The sequence below is a fragment of the Vicugna pacos genome, chromosome 9 (genome assembly GCF_048564905.1).
Source record: "Vicugna pacos chromosome 9, VicPac4, whole genome shotgun sequence".
Taxonomy (NCBI): domain Eukaryota; kingdom Metazoa; phylum Chordata; class Mammalia; order Artiodactyla; family Camelidae; genus Vicugna; species Vicugna pacos.
In genome coordinates this window covers 74,539,438-74,552,518 of record NC_132995.1, presented here as the reverse complement: position 1 = coordinate 74,552,518, position 13,081 = coordinate 74,539,438, and the positions used below count along the sequence as shown (strand labels likewise).

Here is a 13,081-nt window from a genome sequence, read left to right as displayed (position 1 = left end):
GTGCAGAACTGGGCATAACACCCGCTCGTCACCCCGCCAGCTAACCTCCCAAAGTGTCGCTGAGGCGACGGCAGCCTGTGAAACAGTCAGCCGGACTCTGCAGTCGTGTGGCAAGTGTGGCAAGGGTGAAATGTTGCCCCAGTAGTCCAGAAGGGCCTTCGACACCAACAGAGAGCCATTATGACAACAGGAAGGGCCGAAAGCCAGGGACCCAAAGGTCTCTCTCTCCCTCTCCCCTTCAAGACAGAGAGAGATGGTAACCCTGTGGTGCTCGGCTGGTTCCCCAGCAACGCCCGTCAGGGCCCTGAAGCCCCCCTCCCCGCCCCAGCCCCCTAGCCCCGCCAGACCCAGGAGGGCAGGAGTCGCTCTTGGCTGGAAGGCTGCCTGCCCGGCCAGGTCAGGGGTGGCGCCTGGACCGTCACCAAGTGGCTTCTGGTCCTGGAGGAAGCAGCCTGTGGGCTGGGAACGCTGCAGGAGCCTCACAGGGGATTTTTGTTTTTTCAAGCCAACTGCTTTTTCTTCCATTTTTCATTCCAGCCGCATCAACCAAACATTTCAATAATCACATGACACATGTTTATTGAAAACCCATTAACCCCAACACTCTCGGGAAAACCCTTGCTCTCCTCACACACTGCTTCTTCCACCCCTAAGGTCCTCCTCCCTCCTCTCCGCAGAGACACCCTTCAAGACGCAGCCTGAGGCCCACTCTCTCTTGAAGCCATCCTTGTCACCCCCGCGGCTGTGAGCTTCCCTTATGATCATGTCATTGCACGATCTGGACACTTCTACAATAGCTAACATTTACTGAATACTTACTGCACGCCAGGCTCTATTCCAAGTGCTCTACGTGTAAAACTCATCTAAAGCTCACAATTATCCTATGAAGCAGACATTATTTCTCCCATTTCACAGATGAGGAAATCAAGGCTCAGAGAGGTTAAGTAACCTGCCCAAGGTCACACAGCTAATAAGTGGTAGAGCAAGCATTTGAATCTAGGCAGGTGGATTTCAAACATCACCCTCTCAAGCAATATGCTGTAATTATACTGCTTCTCAATGGCTTTCCACAGCTCTCAGGAGAGCGTCCAAACTCCTTAGCACTCAAGGCCCCTCATTTTAGACTCATCCCTTTTCGTTTGCCGACATGCAACCCTCACTCCCCCACCCCAGAGAGGTGTGCTAGTAAACGTTTAACAACTGGCTCTCTGGAAAATAAAGCCCTGATGTGTAGCATTTGCCCATCTGCACGGTGTAAATACCCCCACCACGGCCGATTTCAGGCTGTGACCATGACATCACTGAACGAGGAGCTGGGAAGTGATGTATGCAGCCGGCTGGCAGGAGTGCACTGTGGGCTCAGGCACACTGCAGACGCCATCCATCTCTATCACCCACCATGACTCTGCCCAGCAAGGACAGTGTGCCTTGGACCACAAGCCACCCATCCACCTGGTCACTGACCCACGGTTCATGTGTGGATCTGGAAAGCTCCAGCAAAGGTCCACATTCATTTCTCCTTGCTCACCACCCACCTCTGGCAGCCTGAGGGCAGGGCTGAGAACACCAACTAGGACGTGAAGGCTGATGGCCATCCTTCAGATAGGCACCTGTCCCCTGCTTGCCACAGCAGGTTTCACCTACCACAGCCCTGCCCTCCACCCAGAACAGCCCATCCACAGCAGTCAGGACTTCACCCCTGGGATGTAACGCCCGAGTCTCAGAGCATCCCTCCTGCCCCGGCTGCACCCGGCCAGAGAGGTCCTGGCCGCTCACCTGTGGACATCCATCCTTAGCCTCTCCCTGTCTCAGCCCACCCACACTTCCTGGGTGCCATCTCTTCTCCTTATTTCATGTGATGATGGCCCCCGCATGTGGATGTCACTGGCCCTCCGCCCAGACGTCCCGCAGGCACCTCCCACCCAGCAGCTCTCAGGCCTCATCCATCATCTTTATCCGCAGACTCATTCCTTACTCTGTAGTCTCCTCTCTGTGCCTCAGACCCCAGGCCCCGTCCACAGTCCTCTGGGGAAAGTGTCCTCCCGGCTGTGGCACGTGTGTGGGGTCTCCTGTCCAAGCAGGAACTCACCCTGAGCCCAAGCAGCCCCCCGGATGGCTGTCCCTGCTCAGAAGCTGGAGAGCTTCCTGCCAGGCATGGGCCAGGACGGACTTCCTGGGCTGTTCCTGGGGAAACAGGTTGTAATTGTGTCCTTCAGACCAGGCAGGTGCTTCCTTTCCCTTCATCTGCCTCTGATGCAAAGTGCAGTGACCCACAGGACACTGGGAATGGCTTGGAGAGACATTTTCTTGTTAATTAAGTATTTACTGTATCACTACATAAATCATACACACCATGTAAGAATACCGGTTTTCGCTGCTTATGACTGAAGGTTAATGCCTCCCACTGAGACCTCAGCAACCCTCCGTTCTTGTGAGTCTGAGTCTGGGGGCGCCTGGGGCTATCTCTCTGGGGTCACCAGTGCGCATCTTCAAACGCGGTGCCAGCTCACAGGGAAACGGGGCAGCAGGTCAAACACAAGGGAAGTTTATTCAGGGGATGGGGTTCTAGCTTCACAGCGGAGCCATTGAACAGCACTGGGGACCCCTCCAGACCAGTCTAGACCACCTGAGTCAGTGAATTAAAAGCACTTCAGAGAAGTGTAGTTTGGGGACAAAGTTTGTGTGTGTGCGTGCACGCACGTGTGTGTGCATGTGTGTGTGTGTAGAAGGGTGACCACCCTCCTCCGTTTCAGAGGTGGTGCTGATAATGACCAGGCTGCCACATGCCTTTCCAGCCAGATCCAGGGGGGAGAGTCCCAGGAGGTGGGCAACCAGAACTCCTCAAAGACTCCTCTGCCCGGGCTTTTCTTTCTGACTATAGGAATGCTGGTCACTCTGCTGCCTGGGCCACTGGGCTCTGTCCAGAGAAGGTCTTGGCTTCAGGGTGCACCAGCCTGAGGCTGAGCGCGCCTGCCTGCCCACATGCCACCCCTGACTCCTCTCTCCTTAGAACCCTCTTCAAGTTGTTTAGATAACCACACGGTCTCCATTTTGACGGTATCAGCCGTAATCCTGTCGCGATAAATGGGCTGTGCTGGATCTTTCTAAGTCTATCTGGTGGAGGTTTCCAGGGAAGTTTTCTAGTGCTTATCTGATCAACTGGGGCCAATTCACTAAGCTCCGAAGTAATGGAATCTGCTTTAATCTTCAAGACACTGAAACAATGACACGTAGACAAAGATGGCTGAGACAAAAATTCCTAGCACGACAAAGGCTATGTTGTAGAGACCGAGAAAGAGAAAGACCTTAGGACAGAATTTACAGCCACACGGCGGGGGAGGGGCAGGCACCTCGATCCCAAATGGCAAATAAGTGACGGAGGAAGAAGCCTCCTTTTCTGTTTAATGAGCTAGCACATCACTGGTTTCGAAGCAGTCAACTGGTTTTGAACCTGGTGCCAGACTACCGAGCTCCATCAAGAACTAAGAGGGATCCACAAGAAGCTACGCACAGTGCCCCTACGCAGGGTGGGAACTGCGCAGGAGGAGGGGGAGCTTGGGAGGAGGAATTTTCGCTGTATAAGAGTCTATACTTTCTGAGTTTTAAACCATGTAAATGCATTCATGATTCCTTTATAAAATTAAAATTTGAAAATCCATATGAAGTTCAATTTACTCTGTTACTTTGAAAAAAATAAATATCACACCCAATACAACATTTCAATTAGGCAGATCTGAAATTAGAGGTTACAAAAGTACATACTTCCAGGTGTGGAAAACACCGTTCGTCAAGGAGCTCTGAGCCCCTTAATTTGTGGTCTTAGTCTAGGGACAGGGACATTGTGGGGCTGGCGCCTTTCAGGCCTGGCTGAGGTCACCATCAGTGACAATCAACGTGACTGGCGAGCAGGTGGCTACCTGCAAGACTGTAGCATCAGAGTCAACAGCAGGGCAGTGATTAATGACCCTGTTTGTAGAGAGAAGCACCCCCTGGAGAAGCCAAGTGCCAAGAAGGGAAGCCCGAAGCCCTGCCCAAAAGGCGAGTGAGGCAGGAGGCAATGCGAACAGCCGCCAAAAAGCAGATGTGCAGATAGAAGGAAACTGGGAGAGGAACCCATGCCAAAGGGTGAGCTAAGCCAGGAAAGAAAACTGCACCCTGGTGGGTTTCAGCTGTGAAGTGTGCTGTAGAAACCTACATGGTTCACATGAGCAAATCAGGGAGAGGGGCTGGCCATGTGGACAAGCTGAAAAGTGTCCAGGGGAGAGGCTAGAAGAAAACCCCAGCACCTGCCTAGGGAAAGAGGGGGACGTGCTCGGTAAAGCAGTGAAGCTAAAAGAGAGCCGAGAGTGAGATCTGGTCACCTGGAGGAGAACGCAGAAACAAAGGAAGCGGGGGACTGTGTGAAGAAGAAAAGTTGACACCAAAAGGCCAGCAGCAGAGAGAGCTTTGGATTCTGCTGCTGCCATTCCAGAAACCCGTGGGGGGAGCGGAGACAGGGCAGCGTGGAGGGAGGAAGGCCGGAAGGGCTCTTTGGGGCCTGTCCTTTCATGGGGATAAGGTGTCTGGCAGAATGCAGAATGGGGCCCTGCACAGGAGACACGCAGGTCTCCCTCGAGTCATAAAACCTCTCCTCTGGGCCCCTGGGGGCACTCACGCTGCAGTAGGTCCCCCAAGGGACCTTGAACAGTCACAGATGAAAACAATCCCTTTTAGCCCAAAGGCCGTCCTCTCTCCCCGCTCGAGGACAGACAGCAGGCTGCAAGACCTGAGATATCAGTGTCACCCCACTGGTCCCCAGGGGCCTCCAAGCACTGGCTCAGAAAGGCCCTGGCGTGTCCGGGGCTCTGCGGGGTAAGGTCAGTGCACACACTTCCAAGACAAGCAAAGAGCCAGCTCTGTAATTTCCTGACACTGAGGGAGGAGGCGGGACGAGCACAGGCCAGATAACTTCCCGAACAGCACAGCTGGCAAGCACACCCACACCATGAGGCTGCAACTCCCTGAACTAATTAAAAGGCAGAGCAATGAGAATGTCTGGATTGCCGCACAAGCATCTCTTGGGGGAAATATGTCTATGGTATTGCACACCCAGGGCTCCCCCTTCATGCCCAAGAGCCAAGGCAGACACAGGTGATTACAGTTCAGAACTAAGTATGTGTGTAGAGATGTGTGAACGTGTGTCTGTGTGGGTGATGGCTGATAAGAACTCAGGCAGAGAGAATTACGCTGTGTGTGATGGGAGACAGCCAAGGCCACGGCAGGTACCGTCTTCCCTCTGATTCCCCTCAGGGACTGAACAGGCAAAGGGCTTGAGTCGCACCATGAAGGAACTGGTGTGGCCACTGTGGCGGCGGGCGAGGGGAGCCTCCAACTTACAAGGAGGCATTGTAGCGTATCAGTCTCTGGGAAGTGTTTTTCTCTTTCTTTTTAAGTTTAGACGCTTACTGAGTTTAACCCTGCTTGGAGCCAGAATGAACCAAATCAACATTAAGGATTTTTCTGCTTTGTGAATCTATGAAAAGGAAATTTATTTTGAATTCCTTCCTTGTAATAACACTCCGTCAGGTTTGGAAAATTCCCCTGGTGCAGAAAGCCCACAGCACTTCCGCACCTGTGGACTGGGGGTCCCAGAGGAGCCCAGCGGGCAGGGTCCTTTCAGGAGCTCTGCCCACCTCGAGGGCCACCAGGAGAGCTGTTTGATGAGGGTGCTGGGAATGCAGCTGAGCTGCAGAATGCCAGATTAAACTCTGACACCAAGAAAGAGAAGGGAGCAGCACACCCTGCATCTTTTCTCTGGGGAGGGCCCTGGTGGAGGCCGGACTTCATCCTGGAACAGTGATAGACTGTACCGTCCAGGCTCATGAGAAAGAAGGAAAGCCTTCTGAGCAAGGTAAACTGGGAGGTGCCTTCACTGTCTCTTGGCCCAGATTCCATTGGGAATTGATCCCAAGTCTTTGGTAAAGAAGATTCTAAGCTGAAACAGCAAGAGAGCCCTTTGAGGCATCTAACAGAAGAGCTGTGACCTTGGTGGGGGAGAGCCTGCCTCATCCCAGGTGGGGACTGCCAGGCGAGGACTGCCAGGCGAGGGGCAGCGCCAGCAATGCCGCTGATGATGGGTGCAGGCCATCCAGACAGAGCAGAGTGTGGCTCTGACTGCAGCCTCCAGAAGACCTGAATGGTTGCTAAAAACAGCATGAGGCCACTGGGACTCTGTCAGGTTAAAGCTGTGCCTTCAGTGGGCCTGGAGTTCCAGTGGCCCTACCAAGAGGGAGCTCAGAGTCAAAGATATCTTTGCTGCCACTACACTGCCCCTTTCTGACGGTGCCCCTCAGGCTGGGGAGGTGCTATATACGTAGGATGGCATGTAACCTGGCAGCATCCCTGAAATGCATCAGAGGGTACGATTACCCGACTTCAGAGAAAGGGAAACGAATGACTCCAAGGTTATCAACAGTTTATCCAAACTCCATTCTGTGGGAAGACCTGTATTTGGGAGTGAGGGAGGACACTGGGCTGTGGGTGCAAACCCCAGCGCACCCTCATTTTTCTAGACAATCAACAAATTGTTTCAGGACCACAGGCAGCAGCAGAGGAGCCCCACCTGGGTGCTCACAGCCCCACTTGCTCCTTCTTTGCCGACGGTTGTCATCTCTGGTCCCTTACGCCCAGCCCAGGCTCCCAGCGGAAGCTCTGAGGAACTTCCGAGGCCAAGCAGAGAACAGCTGAAGACCACTGCCCTGCACCTTCAGCACTGGTGTGAGAAATCAGCTGTCTTCACCCTCAAGTTCTGCCCTCATCCAGTACTAATTGTACAAGGTAATGTTAATTAAGTACTTAATATATCCATGTTCTGCATTCTCACTGTATCTTTACAACCCTGTAGGGTTAATCCTACTATTATATCCATTTTATAGATGAGGAAACTGAGTTAGTCACAGAAAGATAAGTGATTTATCTGAGGTCACACAGGCAATCCAGTTCCAGAGCCCATCCCCACAGCCACTCTGCCATGGCTGTGTGCTTCAATTTCAGGTATGGAACAAAGGGGAAAATGGTACGAAACGCGAAACTTCATAGGACAACTTGGCTCATGAAGCCACCAGGGACCTGGAAAAGCCATCCTTTTTAATGCCGGGTGTGGGAGTTCTGTTCCCTATTAAGATCCTGCCTTTTATCATCCTGAGAAAACTAGGGCGGGTTATGTAACCTCTCCGTGTACCTGCTTCCTTCCCCAGTGGAACTAACGAGTGGACCAGGAGGCATGGGTGGATCTGGATCAGGGAAAACACGCTGAGGCTGCTAAGGAAGAGAAGTCAGGGATCAGAATGTCTGTTCAGTTTGCAAAGTGTGTGGCGTTGTGGCCAGATGAGAGGATCACACACTTGGAGAACTTGGGGAGCGTGCAGATCTTAGAAGCTGTGTTCTGTAGGACCTTCAGTGTTTCTGGGGTGAATGCCTCACCCAACACATCCTTCGAACCACACTCCCAAGACAATGCGGGGGCCTACAGGGCCAGGGAGCTCATTAGAGCACCAGGAAGCCAACCCTGGCTGCAAGGCCCCCTTCTCCTGCCCACAGAACCCACACCGGCAGGTGACAGTGTTCTCCGACGCTGCTTCTTACGCCACACCACGTCCGCCTCCCTCCGGCCAGAGTCTAACTCCGCTCCCTGGAGAGGCCAGAGCAGATCACACCCCAAGCCCACGGCAGCCCTTGCAGGATGGGGAGCGGCCAGGCCTCCCCGACACGCCCTTCCAGGCTCGGCTCCTTCAGTTCTCATTCAGCCTTATTTCCCCACCCTTCTCTGAATGCACTTGGGTTTGTCAGTTGTTCCGCTGGCCTTCCATTGATTCTACAGACATTTACTGAGTTCCTTCCAGGGAGACAGTAAGTAGACTCTGAGAATGCACAGAAAAAGCTTAGTCTCTGCCTCGAGGGGCTCACATCCTGAGGCGGGGAGCGTATTCTCAAGCAATTGCAGCATGGTGTGGGAGGTGCTGTGACAGAGGCCAGCCCAGGGGGCTCTGAACGTCTAGGGGATGCGTCCAGGGGTGTGTGTGTGTGTGTATGTGTGTGTGCGTGTGTGCCTTGGGAACTGCACTCCAGAGGGCAGAGATGGGAGAGAAGTTCTGGGAACTGCCTGTGGTTTGGAACGAGTCAGGGTCGTGGGTCAGGGGAGGATAACAGATCAGACAGGCTTGAGAGGTCCGCAGGGGTCAGATCATGAAGGACACTGTACGTCACTCTCCTGAGGGCAACAGGGAGCTATGGAAGGCTTGTAAGCAGGAGAGTGACACAATCAAACTTAGCTTTTAGGAACAACCACTCTGATTGCTAAGTGGGAGGGAGTAGTCGAGGCAGATGTGAGCCTGGAGGCAGGAGGTGTCGTGGCCAGAGCAGAGCACAGGACCCCAACCTTCCTCTGGGAGCCGAGCCTCTCCAGATGCCACCTGTGATTCAGCTCCACCGGTGGCCACAGCTCACTCCGGGCTCACCTTCAGAAGCAACAAGACCTTTTCTATAGGAACAGCGATGCTAGCTCTTTCCTGGCGTTTATGTCTGCAACTGGTTGTTTTCAGGTTAACGTCATCAGTTTCAGCCCTTCTTTCAGGTTGTTGAAATCTTTGTGCATCTTGACTTAAAGCCTTCATTTTTACTTAAGGGGAAATACTGAAGGATGTGCCACAGGGCATGTGGGGTAATCCGTGGTGGAAGCAACACTGAACCCAGGTCTCCTGACTCCTGAACCAGGCCCCCTTGTTATTCTGCCTCTGTAGGAAGTTGATCTGTTCAGAGGAATTAGAATCAAGATTGACTACAAGCAACAATTTACGTGGGAGAACAGACCCCAAAGGCAGGAAGGGAGGACACTATACCCCTTTCTAATGTCTCCTCTCATTGACTGAAAAGATCCCTGCATTTGAATCTGCAATCACAGGGATGGCGTTGCAGGTCTTCAGGCAGCCGAAGGGCTCAGTCGTTCTGAGGCTCACTGAGAGCCTCTTGTCAATGTCAAAAGTCTTGAAAGAATCTCATAGGATGAAAAAAAATCTTCCACGCTAGTGAATGCTTAACAAAAAAGCTTCTCTATGGAACTGAACTAGCTCAGAACGTAAAAGCTGTCCAGGGAGACTGGACAGGTGATGGGAAACGGGACACCCCTGCGGGGAGTGGGCTGGGGGGCAGCAAAAAGAAAGCTTCCCTGGATGAACGCCTGGAGAATCAGGGTCCTTCTCAGATAGGACCTAATCCACTTGGTCTCTGGACAGATGTCTTTCCATGGACCCATGAAACCTGGAGACTGGTCTCCCCTGGGTCTGCTCACTACAGCTTCTGCCCCTCGGGCCCGAGAACCAGCGTGGACGGTGTGCAGAGCCCTGTGCCCAGGCTCACCAGCGTGCCCTAGGCGTCCGCCCCCACCCCAGCACCACACCTTTATTAGCGCTTTTCCTCCTTTCCTCTTTCTCCTTGATGTTAATGCTTTAAGAGATGTTTTTACACAGACCTCTACTTCTAGCCAGCTTCTTCTGCGCTTCCTCTGGTGAACTCACAGGCCCTCCACCCTTTCCCAAGGTTCAGCCCTTTCCCCACAACCCGTCACCCCACTCCTCGCTTGAATCTCCACCCCAAGTGCCACCAGTGCAACGCTTTCCTAGTGTCCTCTGTCTGCTCTGAAGCCAAATGACATTATGGAACCAGCAGACTTGTCACATGAGCAAAAGCCTTATCGATCCCTTCACAATAAGCATGTGCTCGTCTTTGAGGAACTGCGGACGGGCCGGATTTCACAAAGGCACGTAAGAGCAGTAAGGAACAGCTCCAAAATACACTGGTCAGCAAGAGACTGTAGATAAGCCCTTATCAGCTTTTCAGGCACCGTGAGCGCTTTTTTTTTTAAAGAGGAGAAACAAATCAAGCCGCATGCGTTTTGCTCTGAGCCCTGACCCTTACTGTCCAGTGTGCAAAGGAAGCCCCCCCGCCTGAGCTGAGACGTTGACCGCCTCCCAAGCCCGTCCCCGTGGTCAGTAAAGCTCTCCTCAGGGAAGCCACGTCCTGAACTTATCTGACCTGAGATCAGGTTGCAGGAGCTCTACTAAAGCCACCACCCGGAGAGCACGTTTTAAAAGAGCCTTTTCTCGAGCCCGCTCTCTGGTTTCTCACACATCTTCAGTGACACCTGAAAAGCTTTGTTGAGGTGAAATGTATTTGTCTGTGTCCGAGTTGGTCAAATTGCCTCTCTTCCTTGCCAGGAAATTCCGATTTCTGGCAAGAGATGCCACATAAAGTCCCACGGGGCAAGGAAGAAAGCCTCAGTGACACAGAGGACTTCCAGAGAATTAAACACAAACCGTAGGTTGTTTGTTGCTTTTTGTTTTCAAAGGATGAACTGAAATGAAATCTTACTTTGCTTGCCCACTCAGCACGCCGCCTTTCACAGAGGAGACACTGAGCACTGACCACTCTTGGCCATCAGAGGCACTGGCCATGTCAGCAGTTTACCGTCGTAACTTTAAACATCTCACCCACGGAAGAGTTGCGTCCCGGTGAACCCAGGCACGTTTAACGTGCCTCAGCCCCAGGCTCCTTGCAAACCAGCACACTTACCTGGTGGCTTGATGCCAACGCTTCGCCTCTCCCCGGCTGGCGCGTCACACACGAGGTGCGGGGGGCATCCGTCCCGCCGGGCCGGGGCAGCTGTCTGCCTTCAGCGTCCCCACGCCTTGGAAGCCAGGCACGCTCCTGCCCTCCCAGCGGCTGGGGAGCCGCAAGGTGCTACGGTCGGTCGGGGCCTGGAGGTTTGCCGCGTGATTGCTTCATACCACAGGGAGTGTCCTGCCCCAAGCTGAAAGAATGAAGGAGGAGTTTCCTTAAGAAATGCAGCTTTTCAACAAAATTCCTTTTCTCTGTGTGTACAAGAAGGTGCATGGCAACGTTATCTGTAAGAGGAAATAACTGGGGGAACGATTGCCAATTGGGGGCCGAAATAAATAACGGTATTTTCACACAGTGGAATAAAAAAAGAAGAGGATCTGTATTTGTTGCTACGGAAAGGTCTCTAAGATAGACTGCGGGGTGAAAAAAAAAAAGGCAAGTTGCAGACAGTATTTGCAGTAAGGTCCAAATCGCGTTTATTTTTGTATATGCTTAGAAAAAACCTGTGGAGTGATTCACAAGAAACTTGGCACAGTGGAGGCTCTGGGAGGCGTGATCTTACTTTTTGGCTCTTTTGAGATTTTCTTTTTTACCTTGTGTATGTACATGGTCCTTTTGTAATAAGAGGAATTTTTAAAAATTCCTTCTTGCCTAATGAAAAATATTCCTGTCAGCTAGACCAGAGCTTCCAACAAACAAAACTTCTCCGTCATCAATCAAGCTGCAGTGGATGATTCTGAAAAGAGAAACTCAATATCCTGGAAAAGCGTATTGAACAGTAAGTTTCAGTGAGTCTGGGGACGGGAGAATCTTCAGAAGGCAGATTCTGACACTTCCCGAAGCTGAGAAGCACTGAATTAACGCACTGCATTTTATTTTTATAATTTTATATTCTGGAAAAATTTAGCATATAGATAGTATAATGAACTCCCATGCACCCAGCACCAAGCTTCCTTAATGAACACGGCTAATCCTGTTTCATGTCTAACCCACCCCCCACCCTCCTTCCAAACATACGTCATTTTCTCTGAGGGTATGTATTCTCCTCAGTTACGAACTCTCTCTCTTTCAAACAGTACCACCACACCATTATGTTTTTAAACCTTGTCAACAACCCCTCTATGTCATTAAATACCTAGTAAGTATTCAGATTTCCAAATGAGAGCTATACATTGCATTTCGTTGCTGCATCTGTTATGTTCATTTTAATTCACAGGTTTCTCTGTTTTTCCCTTGCAGTTTATTTGCTGACGAAACCAAATCATTTGTCCTGTAGAATTACTCACACTTTGACTTTGCTGATCTTCCTGTGGTATTTTATAGCAAGCTCTCCAGTCCCTTCTGTGTCCTGTAAATTGGTAGTTAGATCGAGCCTTGGTTTCATTTGGGTCTAATTCTTTGGCAATAATGTGCCTTCCTGTGATACTCGCTGCCCTGGATGATTGTAATTAATTGTGTCCCAAAAGGTATGCTGAGGTCCTAACCCCCCTGCCCATGGAGGTAATCAGGTTAAGTGATTACCTAATCCAGCCCTTACAAGAGGAACATTTGGCGACGACAGACTCAGAGAGAAGACGGTCATGTGACCACAGAGGCAGGCGCTGGAGTGTTACTCCTACAAGCCTAGGAATGCCACGGTTTGCTGACAAACACCAGAAGCTAGAAGAGGAAAGGGAGGACCCCTCCTGGCGTCCCGGGGGAGCAGGCCCTGCCAGCACCGTGACTTCAGACTCTAGACTCCAGGACTGTGGGACATTAAATTTCTTCTTTAAGCTCCCAGTCTGCGGTACTTTGTTATGGCCATCTTAGGAACTACTATTATCACCTTCACCTAGAACCATCATTTATTTCAGGGCCTGTCAAGTAAATGACATTCCTTCTTAATCACTGGTGGAATACTTCTGCGAAAAGCAGCCTGCCCTCCTCTGTGGTTTGGCTACTCTGAAGTTCAATTCATATGGCACAGGTAGATTCTTTCTGTTTACTTGCCTGTTTTCAGAACAATGGGTTGGCCTCCTAACATCATCCAGTGGTGTTTTTTTTTTCCCTTGAGCATCATTTATGAACTTGTGAATTTTCAACATGACTCATGTGTTTCGATCCTTTCCAGTTATTCTTGTTCATGTGTAAATTGTCCCATTCGGGGCCAGTGGGAGCCTTGACAAGTTGACTTCTGAGTACTTTCAGTGGGACTCTAGGAATTTCAGGTATGTTGTGATGTTCCAGGCTGATCACATGCATTTCCTGTCTCAAACCAGAACCATCCTTTTCCCCAAGAAGCCCTGGTTCCATTTAGTGGAGGTGAAATAATATTAAGGGACTATAAAACGCCACTAGGGGAACACGTTCCATTTGATTTGTCATTGTTTCTAAGCCTTTTTAGTGGGCAGAACTAGGAAACAGAATTTCAAAATATGTAAAGGTATCA

General features: G+C 51.3%; 1 protein-coding gene across 2 annotated transcripts in view; it reads right to left on the bottom strand.

The window, feature by feature from the left end:
• Nucleotides 1-10,838, bottom strand: part of BCAR3 (BCAR3 adaptor protein, NSP family member) — a 188,138-nt gene extending 177,300 nt beyond the window's left edge. The window contains exon 1 of one of the 2 annotated variants that reach the window (XM_072968184.1): nt 10,606-10,838. The gene's annotated coding sequence lies outside the window, so the exon portion shown is untranslated. The remainder of the gene's footprint in view (nt 1-10,605) is intronic. The other variant, XM_031680425.2, reaches the window with a different exon arrangement.
• Nucleotides 10,839-13,081: the final 2,243 nt, after the last annotated feature.